General features: G+C 35.9%; 1 protein-coding gene across 3 annotated transcripts in view; it reads left to right on the top strand.

The window, feature by feature from the left end:
- Nucleotides 1-11,653, top strand: part of taok1a (TAO kinase 1a) — a 57,872-nt gene extending 46,219 nt beyond the window's left edge. For all 3 annotated transcript variants that reach the window (XM_061878116.1, XM_061878114.1, XM_061878115.1), the window contains one exon: nucleotides 11,035-11,653. The gene's annotated coding sequence lies outside the window, so the exon portion shown is untranslated. The remainder of the gene's footprint in view (nucleotides 1-11,034) is intronic.
- The last annotated feature ends 734 nt before the right edge of the window (nucleotides 11,654-12,387 follow it).

Here is a 12,387-nt window from a genome sequence, read left to right as displayed (position 1 = left end):
TTATTAGTAGATTGCACAGTTCAGTACATATTCCCTACAATTGACCACTAAATGGAAACACCCGAATAAGTTTTTCAACTTGTTTAAGTCGGGGTCCATGTTAATCAATTCATGGTATTTGACACATCTTTATTTGATATGACTATAAACAAAATACGGAATAAATGTCCAACTTGCTAAAACACCAAAATTGTGTGGGGGTTGAATAATTTTGATCACAACTGTAGCCACACCAAACTCCACTGTAGCTTTTGCCAAACTGCGTGCTTTGTCCCTGACCACAACGTGGGCTTTCGTCCTGGGGTGTTTTTTGTTGTATTTATGTATTTATTTTTTTCAGCGGAGTCTTTAAGCAACAACTGTGTGGTACTACTTTTTTTTGGTGTTTGCTTTACATCCATCTTACGTTTGTATTCATGAAGATTGAATCAAATTGCTGGTATTATCATCATCATCATCATTTATTTTTATTCCTTTCATGAAAATGCATATGTACAAGCCACGTACAATTGACACTGTCATTGTTTTTTTTGTTTTTCTTTCTTATACATTTCCATGATCAGAAAGGAGCAAATGGAAGAATTATATTCTTATATTTATCTGCCCATTTTTTAACACAAATTACAGGTGGCGCAGTGGGAGAGTGGCCGTGCGCAACCCGAGGGTCCCTGGTTCAAATCCCACCTAGTACCAACCTCGTCACGTCCGTTGTGTCCTGAGCAAGACACTTCACCCTTGCTCCTGATGGGTGCTGGTTAGCGCCTTGCATGGCAGCTCCCTCCATCAGTGTGTGAATGTGTGTGTGAATGGGTAAATGTGGAAGTAATGTCAAAGCGCTTTGAGTACCTTGAAGGTAGAAAAGCACTATACAAGTACAACCCATTTATTTATTTATTTATTTTAGATGAATTATAACTGTTCCCTCCACCAACACCCAAACTCCAACATACTTTTCCATTTTCTTTCAAGCACTTTCACAATGACACGTCCAATCTAAATCAAAACTCAGTTTGATATAATTTCAGTTTTCTCTTTTTATACATTTTTTTAAATACAAATATATTCTTACAGCTTTTTAAGTCTTTGTTTAGAGAATTCCATGCTTTCACACCAACAACAGACAAGCACATTTGTTTCAAATTTGTTCGTGCTCTTGGATGTTTAAAGTCATGCGGCCTTCTGTGGTTCTCATCTTCAGATGTGAACACAAATAACTTTTGTATGTCCTTCGGAAGAACTTTATTTCTCGCTTTGAACATCATTAATAGTGTATTCAATTCTACAATGTCTTTTAGTTTTAGTAATCCTGACCTAATGAAGAGTGGATTAGTGTGGTCTCTATATCCTACTTTAAAAATGATTCGAATTGCTCTTTATTGTGAAAGAAATAAAGGCATTATGTTGCTATGATATGTATTTCCCCATATTTCTGCACAATAATTGAAATAAGGTAGAATAATTGAGTAATATAACATTCTCATTGTGTTGTATGGAAAACTATATTTAACCTTGTTCAAAATAAATAAGCTTTTAGATACCTTATTTTTCACATGCATTATATGAGCTTTCCATGTCAACTTTTCATCTAAGATGACCCCAAGAAATCTGATTTCAGACACCTTCTCAATTTACACATTGTTTATGGATAAACTAACTTCTGTCTTTCTTTTATTACCAAATACCATATACTTCGTCTTTTCCAAATTTAAAGATAATTTATTTATATCAAACCACAATTTTAGTTTAACCATTTCCTCTTCAATATTATTGGCTAAAATTGTCAAGTCATCTCCTGAACAGTGTAAATTTGTATCGTCTGCGAATAATACGCACTGTTAAAATTTTCGAAACCTCACAAATATCATTTATATATAAAGTAAAAAGTTTGGGTCCTAAAATCGAACCTTGTGGAATTCCACATTCAATATTCATACATTCTGACCTATGATCATGGATCTCAACATATTGCTGTCGTTGATGTAAATAACTGGTTAACCAGTCCAGTGCAACTCCTCTGACGCCATAAGTATATAATTTAGAAATGAGAATTTGATGATCTACAGTGTCAAATGCCTTCTTTAAATCAATGAACACTCCTATTGTGTATTTATTTTGATCAACTGCAGTTGTAATCTCTTCAATAATGTTCATGATGGCCAAGCTCGTAGACCTGTTTGATCAAAATCCATACTGATTTTCATTTAATAATTTATGTTTTTCAACAAAACAGTCTAATTTATTAACAAACAGTTTTTCAAGCACTTTTGAAAATTGAGATAAGAGAGATACTGGTCTATAATTACCAAATGTATGTTTATCTCCGGTTTTTAATATAGGTATAACCTTAGCTGTTTTCATACTGTCTGGGAAAACCCCTACTTTAAAAGAACAATTAATTATATAATGCAATGGTTTAATGATGCAATCAATTGTGTTTTTTATTATACTCATGTCAATGCCCTCATTCTCTATTGAGGTCTTGTTTTTTAATTTGTAAACCACAGATATTTCATTCTCAGTCACTTCACTAAGAAACATTGACTGAATAACCCTATTTTCCCTTTTCCAGACATCCCCTGATTGATCATTAGCTCCAGGTATTTTGTTTGCTAAGCTAGGTCCTACATTTACAAAGAATTGATTCAATTCATTGAAAATTTCATCTTTGTTTTCAATTAACATATTATCTTTTTTAAAACATATAGGTAGTTCTGTCCGCCTTGTCCTATTCCCTATTGCTTTATTGAAAATATTCCATGTAGCCTTTATGTTATTTTTATTTTCATGCAACATTCTTTTGTAATATTCCCTTTTTGCTTGTCTCAATATATTGGTCAACTTGTTTCTGTAGTTTTTATATCGTTTTTCAGCATTCTCTGTTCTTGATTTGATAAACTCCTTATAAAGTCTATTTTTCTTTTTACATGCATTTTTCAAACTGTTTGTCATCCAAGGTGCATTATTTTGCCTTTGTTTAGATCTGCATGGAACCTCAGGACAATGCTTGTTATACAGAGTAATATAATGTTTAAGAAAAGAATCATAGGCAGTATTTATATCGTCTGTGTACACCTCTTTCCACTCTTGTTTTAATAGGTCATCCCTAAAGTTGTTAATATGGTTGACACTTCTTTTCCTCTTAAGTATTTGATAGTATGTTCTTTTAGGGAATTGATAGTCAAATATTGCAAATATAGGCAGATAATCACTTATGTCATTTATCACTAACCCAGTAGTGATGTGAATCCCTAAAACATTTGTAAAGATATTGTCTATTAAGGTTGCACTAGTTGTGGTTATTCTGCTAGGCTTTGTAATTAATGGGTACAGCCCTTTTTCATATAATATCTCTAAAAAATCTGATGTTTGTTTATGTGAATCCTCCTTTAGAAGATCAATATTATAATCTCCACAAATTACAATAGTTCTATTTTTATTTAAACCATTAATCATTTCCTCTAATTTATCCATGAAGGTTTCCACGTTTGATCCTGGTTTTCTATATACACATGCAACAACAATGTTTCTGTTTTGTTGTAATTCTATCTCAACAGCTACACACTCCAGTAAATCATTTATGGCCATTGTCATACATTTAACTGGTCTGCGTTTAAGTTCATTATATATATAGAGGGCCACCCCTCCTCCAGTCCTATTGTCTCTGCTAGTGACATACAGATCATAGTCCTTTAATTTCAGATCAACCTCCTTGTCTTTCTTAATCCAAGTTTCAGATAAAGCAATGACTTTAAATCTACCTGTAAGGGACTCTAAAACATCTTTGATTTTAGCTAAGTGTTTTGGTAGACTTCTACAATTAAAATGCACTGGCTTCCTGTGCACTTAAGATGTGACTTTAAGGTTTTACTACTTAAATATAAAATACTACACGGTCTAGCTCCATCCTATCTTGCCGATTGTATTGTACCATATGTCCCGACAAGAAATCTGCGTTCAAAGGACTCCGGCTTATTAGTGATTCCCAAAGCCCAAAAAAAGTCTGCGGGCTATAGAGCGTTTTCCGTTCGGGCTCCAGTACTCTGGAATGCCCTCCCGGTAACAGTTCGAGATGCCACCTCAGTAGAAGCATTTAAGTCTCACCTTAAAACTCATTTGTATACTCTAGCTTTTAAATAGACTCCCTTTTTAGACCAGTTGATCTGCCGTTTCTTTTCTTTTTCTTCTATGTCCCACTCTCCCTTGTGGAGGGGGTCCGGCCCGATCCGGTGGCCATGTACTGCTTGCCTGTGTATCGGCTGGGGACATCTCTGCGCTGCTAATCCGCCTCCGCTTGGGATGGTTTCCTGCTGGCTCCGCTGTGAACGGGACTCGCTGCTGTGTTGGATCCGCTTTGGACTGGACTCTCGCGACTGTGTTGGATCCATTGCGGATTGAACATTCACAGTATCATGTTAGACCCGCTCGACATCCATTGCTTTCCTCCTCTCCAAGGTTCTCATAGTCATCATTGTCACCGACCTCCTACTGGGTCATTATTGTCACCGATGTCCCACTGGGTGTGAGTTTTCCTTGCCCTTATGTGGGCCTACCGAGGATGTCGTGGTGGTTTGTGCAGCCGTTTGAGACACTAGTGATTTAGGGCTATATAAGTAAACATTGATTGATTGATTGAAAATGAATCAAAGAAAATGTATTTTCTATGCTTGCGTCATCAAGTTGTTCCTCAGTATAATACTGGCAAGAATCCTTAACATGCTTAAATATATGAGTCTCTGGATCCACTTCATTCTGAAAATCAAATGTGCCACTTTCTGTGTAATCAACACTTGAAAGGGCTTTAGTCTTGAAAGAAAGAGCCATGAGTTCCTTACAGGAGATCCAATTATCAAGCAAAAAAAGAAAATGAAAAATGCACTCACTATGTTCATTTGTACTGATCCAGGTCTTTCATTGTTCTCATCACAATCACTTTGGCTTGTTCTGGTGGTCCGTTTGTCCTGATGAAAACTTTTCCATTCCTGGTCCAGGTCGATTGGATTTTATTTTGCTTTTTGAGGATCCGGCCTGTCCAAGCAATTTCCGCATTTTTCTTTGTCAGGTGCTCATTTAGATAAACTCCAGTGCCTTTAAGTTTTTTAGCTGCCTTCAAAATGTCCACTTTGTGCTTTCTATTTGCAAACGTGATGATGACTTTAGGCTTTTTTTTTTTTTTTGTCCTTACTTGGAATAATGTGACATGCTGATATGTGCTGACTCTCCAGAGGAATATGTTTACTCTTGATGTAGCGTACCACTTGTTGCTCCAAGGTGTCAAGCTCCTCAGATGGTGCATCCTCACCATGCTTGTCATCAGGTGGGCCAGCTACCCGGGCATAACTCCGATGCCGGGTCTCCAGGCCGGTGACCACAAGGTCATCAGCTCTGGAATACTGTTCCAAATCATCCACTCTTTGTTCTAAGAGCTCAATCCGTTCATTCTTGTGTTGGATGATAGCCTTTAGCTGCCTGATCTCCTACATGAGGCCTGTCAGTTTCCTCTGTTTTTCCACCACTTCACTGAGTTCCCTTGACATAAAGTTTAATGAATCTTTAATTCCCACCATTTCAGCTGCTAACTTTGCATTGGTAGTCATTGATCTTCGAGCAGTCTGGACTTTTGTTGGATGTCAGTGCAGTTTGATGATTTTAGTGGATTTCATTAGGCCTTTCAGCAGAGAGAAACAGTTGCAGCCATCTTGCTCAAAAGCCACGCCCTCGATCTTGCTTAAGGATTGAGGGCGTACCAATAAGTACAACAAATTGGAATAATTGTAGAGAGAAACGTTTTCAATTGGATAATGAAAAAGAAAAAAAAGATTGGATGAATAAAAAGAAGGATGGATAATATTAAAAACACTATTAAGAAAAGTTAATTGCATATCATTTATTAAAATTATGCTTGATCTTTTTTTCATCATCCAATTATTCATCATTTATATTTTTTATTATTCAATTGCAGCTAGTCAGGAGGATTCGTGCACCCATTTATTTTTCTTTTGTTTTTCATTATCCAATTAGAATTTTTTCTCTCTTCAATCATTCCAATTTTTTGTATTTATTGTTTTTTTTTTATTAACTAATTGACTAATTGTTGGTCAGACCGAGGAGAGCTGATTGGTCAACACTCACACTGATTAATTATTCATGTTCCTATTCCCACCCATCCCAGCCAGGAATTACCGATGGTACACTTACCAACTTTAGCCTCAGGAGGAGCTAACCCCCGAAATTACCCTTAAAAAAGCTAAGTGGTAGCTGGTTAGTTAACTCATAGTTAAAAAGTATGGGTAAAAATGATAACAAATAGTCCAAACGTCTAAGGGTAATTTCGGGGGTTAGCTCCTCCTCTGCGCTGAGGCTAAAATTGGTAAGTGAACCATCGGTAATTCCTGGCTGGGATGGGTGGGAATAGGAACATGAATAATTAATAAATATTTAAGCCAATTGACCTGACTGGGATTGAACACAGGACCCTTTGATTGGGAGCTAGCTGTTTAACCATTCAGCTATTCTTGATCTTCTTAAGGACAGGTTTCGGGCCCCAATGACATATTCAATTGATAACCAGTCTCAGTAAACTATGATACAAAACAATAGCTTTCCTGGTTACCGATCAACTTGCCTGGGATTTGAACCCAGTGCCCTTTGATTGGGAGTTAGGAGCTTTAACCATTCAGCTATACCTGGTCTTCTTTAGACAAGATTTCGGGCCCCAATGACATATTTAATCGCGAACCTGTCTCAGTGAGCTATAATATAAAACATTTACTCTTGCTGCCGGAGTTTTCATAGTTACCAGTGAACCTGGCAGGGATTTGATCCTTGCACTCTTGGATTGGGAGTTAGCTGCTTTACCATTCAGCTATTCTTGGATGTCTTAGGGATAGATTTCGGGCCCCAATGACATATTTATTTGCAAATCTGTCTCAGTAAACAATGAGATAAAATATTTACTCTTGCCGCTGGAGCTTTCATAGTTACCAATGGACCTGGGTGGGATTTGAACCCAGACCCCTTTGATTTGTAGATAGCTGCTTGAACTACTCAGCTACTCTTGTACTTCATACAGACAAATTTCGGGCCCCAATGACATATTTAATTGCGAACCTGTCTTGGTAATCTATGATATAAAATACTACCTCATCCGGCTGGAGCTTTCCTAGTTATGGATGGTCATGACTGGGATTTGAACCCTGTACCTTTTGATTGGGAGGTAGCTGCTTCCACTACTTAGCTATCCTTGACCCACTGAGAGTGAGATTTCAGGCCCCAATAACATATTTAATTGCGAACCGTTCACGGTAAACTATGATATAAAACTGTGACTGGAGATTTCCAAGTTACCGATGGATGGACCTGACCGATGAACTCCCTTCCCTTTGATTGGTAGATAGCTGCTTTAACCACTCGGCTTGAGAACCGGTTACACTAAACCACAATGATAGTGAAACAAAACACTTACTCTTTACCAGAGGTGGGTAGTAACGCGCTACATGTACTCCGTTACATCTACTTGAGTAACTTTTGGGATAAATTGTACTTCTACGAGTAGTTTTTATGCAACATACTTTTACTTTTACTTGAGTATATTTATAGAGAAGAAACGCTACTTTTACTCCGTTCCATTTATCTACATTCAGCTCGGTACTCGCTACTTTTTTTAACGGATCTATTAATGTTTGTTTTGGTTAATGACAGAGCTTCAAAGTAGAATCTACGCATGCCTGCGTTTCACCAATCACATGCAGTCACTGGTGACGTTGGACCAATCAAACAGAGCCAGGCGGTCACATGACCCAATTTAAACAAGTTGAAAAACGTATTGGGGTGTTACCATTTAGTGGTCAATTGTACGGAATATGTACTGTACTGTGCAATCTACTAATAAAAGTTTCAATCAATCAATCAAAAGTGTAAAGGAAAAAAGACACTTTTTATTTCAACGGTACTTCCCGTCAAAAGCCTAAAGACTGATCGCACAGTTCCTGTCTTCACAATAAAAGTGCCGCTCCATCGCGCCTGCGCTAACAAAATAAGAGTCTCCGAAAGCCAGCACTAACAAACTAGCAAGCTACCGAGTTTGCCGCCAATGTATTTCTTGTAAAGTGTACAAAAACAAATATGGAAGCTGGACAAATAAGATGCCAAAAACCAACGACTTTCATGTGGTATAAAACAGAAAAGAGGAACTTTTTTTCTCCTCCATTTGAAAACGTGGACGTCTGATTCCAATCAATGCAAGTCATCAGAATCAGGTAATACACCAACTTATATTCTTGTCTTCATGAAATATAGGAATCTATATGTTAAACATGCATGTATATTCATTAAAACACCTTCAACATGTCAACAAAAACGGCAAAATAAAATAACTTTAAATAACTATAAATTATATACTGTATATATAAATGTATGTATATATATATATGTACGTATGTGTGTGTGTATATATATATATATATATATATATATATATATATATATATAATGTGTGTGTATAAATGATTTGTGTGTGTATGTATATATGAGGTAGATCACCTCGACTTGGTCATTTATTAAGTAATTGATAAACGTTGAAAAACTTATTGGGGTGTTACCATTTAGTGGTCAATTGTAGGGAATATGTACTGTACTGTGCAATCTACTAATACAAGTTTTAATCAATCAATCAAATCAGTGAATGCCTACTGAGGCTCTGGTGCTGTTAAGTTATTGTGGCTCAATGTGCCTTTTTTTTCATTTAATTTTAATGTACTATTATTTGATAGATATTACTGTTTTAGTTGCTTAAGAGATATTCCTGGCTCTGACTTTGCTCATTGCTATTTTTATGTTTTTGTGCATTATTTGTTGCCATAATCAGGTTACTCATCAGTTACTCAGTACTTAAGTAGTTTTTTCACAACATACTTTTTACTTTTACTCAAGTAAATATTTGGGTGACTACTCCTTACTTTTACTTGAGTAATAAATCTCTAAAGTAACAGTACTCTTACTTGAGTACAATTTCTGGCTACTCTACCCACCTCTGATATGCTGTGAACTGCATGTTAACCAAGTTAATCTTGTTAATGTGAGAGCAAACGTCGTTTCTGCCGTAGTGACATAGCGCCTTTCTTCTCACCTACAATACGATACAACAATCTGTACTGACTGAAAAGTAAGAATATTAACCCACATCTAAAAGGCAACTGCACTTTTTCAGGAATTTTGCCTATCGTTCACATATTTATGTATATAAAACGTTGGTATTTAAAAAGGCGTTATGAGGGAAAAATAGGTTATTACTAGAGATGTCCGATAATTTCGGGCTGCCGATATTATCAGCCGATAAATGCTTTAAAATGTCATATCGTAAATTATCGGTATCGGTTTCAATAAGTAAAATGTATGACTTTTTAAAACGCCACTGTATGGACTGCTACACGGACAGAGCGCCGATACATCTTGTGCCAGCCCAATCACATAATATCTACGGCTTTTCACACACACACACACACACAAGTGAATGCAACGCATGCTTGGTCAACAGCCATACAGGTCACACTGAGAGTGGCCGTATAAACAACTTAAACACTGTTACAAATATGCGCCACACCAAACAAGAATGTGGTGCTACAGAGTCGTTTTTTTTTTAGGTAAGGTGAGATTCAAAATAGTACAGGAATATGACACCAATGTTTAAAATTAAAACAAAAATAAAACTTTAGTCAACAGTTAAAAATATTTCACACCGATATGTATTGTGGGTATACATTGAAATTATTCGGATACACAATTTATTTTATAAGTGATACTAATGATAGTCTGCGATGAGGTGACGACTTGTCCAGGGTGTACGCCGCCTTCCACCCGAATGCAGCTGAGATAGGCTCCAGCACCCTCTTGTTACCCCACAAGGAACAAGCGGTAGGATATGGATGGATGGATGCATAATAATGATAGTTTCCTGACAAAAACAAAAGTTTATTTAAAAAAATTAAAAATTATATATATATATATATATATATATATATATATATATGGCTTTTTGAAAAGAATGGCTTATCAATAGAGATGTCCGATAATATCGGACTGACGATATTATCTCCCGATAAATGCTTTAAAATGTAATATCGGAAATTATTGGTATCGGGTTCAAAGTTATCGGTATCGTTTTCAAAAAGTAAAATGTTTGACTTTTATAACGCCGCTGTGTACACAGCGCCAGTAAACTTTAAATGCACTGCTTTTGCGTGCCAGCCCAATCACATAATATCTACTGCTTTTCACACACACAAGGGAATGCAACGCATACTTGGTCAACAGCCATACAGGTCACACTAAGGGTGGCTGTATAAAAAAACTTCAACACTGTTACAAATATGCGCTACATTGTGAACCCACACCAAACAAGAATGATAAACACATTTCGGGAGAACATCCGCACCGTAACACACCAGAACAAATACCCAGAACCCCTTGCAGCACTAAGTCTTCCGGGACGCTACAATATACACCCCCTAACTCCGCCCACCTCAACCTCCTCATGCTCTCTCAGGGAGAGAATGTCCCAAATTCCAAGCTGTTGTTTTGAGGCATGTCAAAAAAAAAATAATGCACTTTGTGACGTCAATAATAAATATGGCAGTGCCATGTTGGCATTTTTTTCCATAACTTGAGTTGATTTATTTTGGAAAACCTTGTTACATTGTTTAATGCATCCAGCAGGGTATCACAACAAAATTAGCATAATAATGTGTTCATTCCACCACTGTCTATATGGGTATCGGTTGATATCGGAATCGGTAATTAAGAGTTGGACAATATCGGACATCTCTCGTTATTACCTGTATTAGTCGTCCTTCAATATTTATAACACAGGAAAGAGAAAGAAGTGTGTTCTTGTCTCACATAAGAATTGTGGATAGGCAAAACAAGAAAAAACAAAAAAACAATCCACCTTTTATTTCTATTTGTACAGATACAAAATGTATCAAATGGTATACAACTTTGAGGCTGACCCTTTTACTTGTATGCTGCGTGTCTTCCCAGAGTTGATACTGGCGTGCAGTAAAAGATGGAGGCCAGCAGAACACGGAGGACTCCTGAAAGAACTCTTGACTTTAGGGCTCTCGCGATCGGCTCACTCCTCATTAAGAGAAAAAAAGTGTACCATTTTTGGTCACATCTGCAGAAGTCGGTGCACTCTGATCAAAGTCTGAAAGAAAGTCTGCGTGGAGCCCAGGCATAAGTAAATATCTATTTTATTACAATATAATTATGATCCCTAAGGAAAAATGTGTAGCGTTTATTTAGTGTACATGCATGATCATACACACACAGAATGAACACATGTAAATATGATGCACAGAAAAGAGATTTGTATCTTTCCACCACCAATCTCAATTCTTTTTTAAGTTTTTTTCCCCTTTCCTCGTCTTATTTGTGTATTGATGAGAATATGTTTTATCATTGTGTCCATGCAAGTTAATGTGTGACCTTTTGCAGGCATGCTTGGAAATGGTCACATGTCACTAAGGTTATATTCAAGTGTGCATTGAAGCCCAGTTTAAACATGATCAAAATGTAAACATGCAGGAATAATCTTACTTTTTTAAAAAGTACATCAATTAAATGTGCAGTTAGGAAAATAAAAGTGTGCTGCATTATGGAGATTGTTCAATGTGTACTTTGTGTCTGCAAAACATCTTTAATAGAATAGGAAGTACTTTATTGATCCCTGGGGGAAATTCAGCACCACAGTTTGCTCACAATAGACAATAAACACAGGCTTTTTTTTTTTACATGTGAATAATATAAATACAGTCTATTATACAGCATTATTCATATGTGAATAATATAAATACAGTCTATTATACAGCATTATTCATATGTGAATACTATAAATTAGGTCTATTATACAGCAATATTCACATGTGAATAATATAGTCTATTATACAGCATTATTCACATGTGAATACTATAAATAGTCTATTATGCAGCATTATTCACATGTGAATAATATAAATAGTCTATTATACAGCATTATTCACATGTGAATAATATAAATTAGGTCTATTATACAGCATTATTCACATGTGAATACTATAAATAGTCTATTATACAGCATTATTCACATGTGAATAATATACATACAGTCTATTATACAGCATTATTCACATGTGAATAATATAAATACAGTCTATTATACAGCATTATTCACATGTGACTACTATAAATACAGTATATTATACAGCATTATTCACATGTTAATACTATAAATAGTCTATTATACAGCATTATTCACATGTGAATAATATATAATAGTCTATTATACAGCAATATTCACATGTGAATAATATAAATACAGTCTATTATACAGCATTATTCACATGTGAATAATAT

The sequence above is a fragment of the Nerophis ophidion genome, linkage group LG18, assembly GCF_033978795.1.
Source record: "Nerophis ophidion isolate RoL-2023_Sa linkage group LG18, RoL_Noph_v1.0, whole genome shotgun sequence".
NCBI classification, from domain to species: domain Eukaryota; kingdom Metazoa; phylum Chordata; class Actinopteri; order Syngnathiformes; family Syngnathidae; genus Nerophis; species Nerophis ophidion.
Note: the sequence above shows the minus strand (reverse complement) of the source record. Positions and strands in the feature narration are given on the sequence as shown.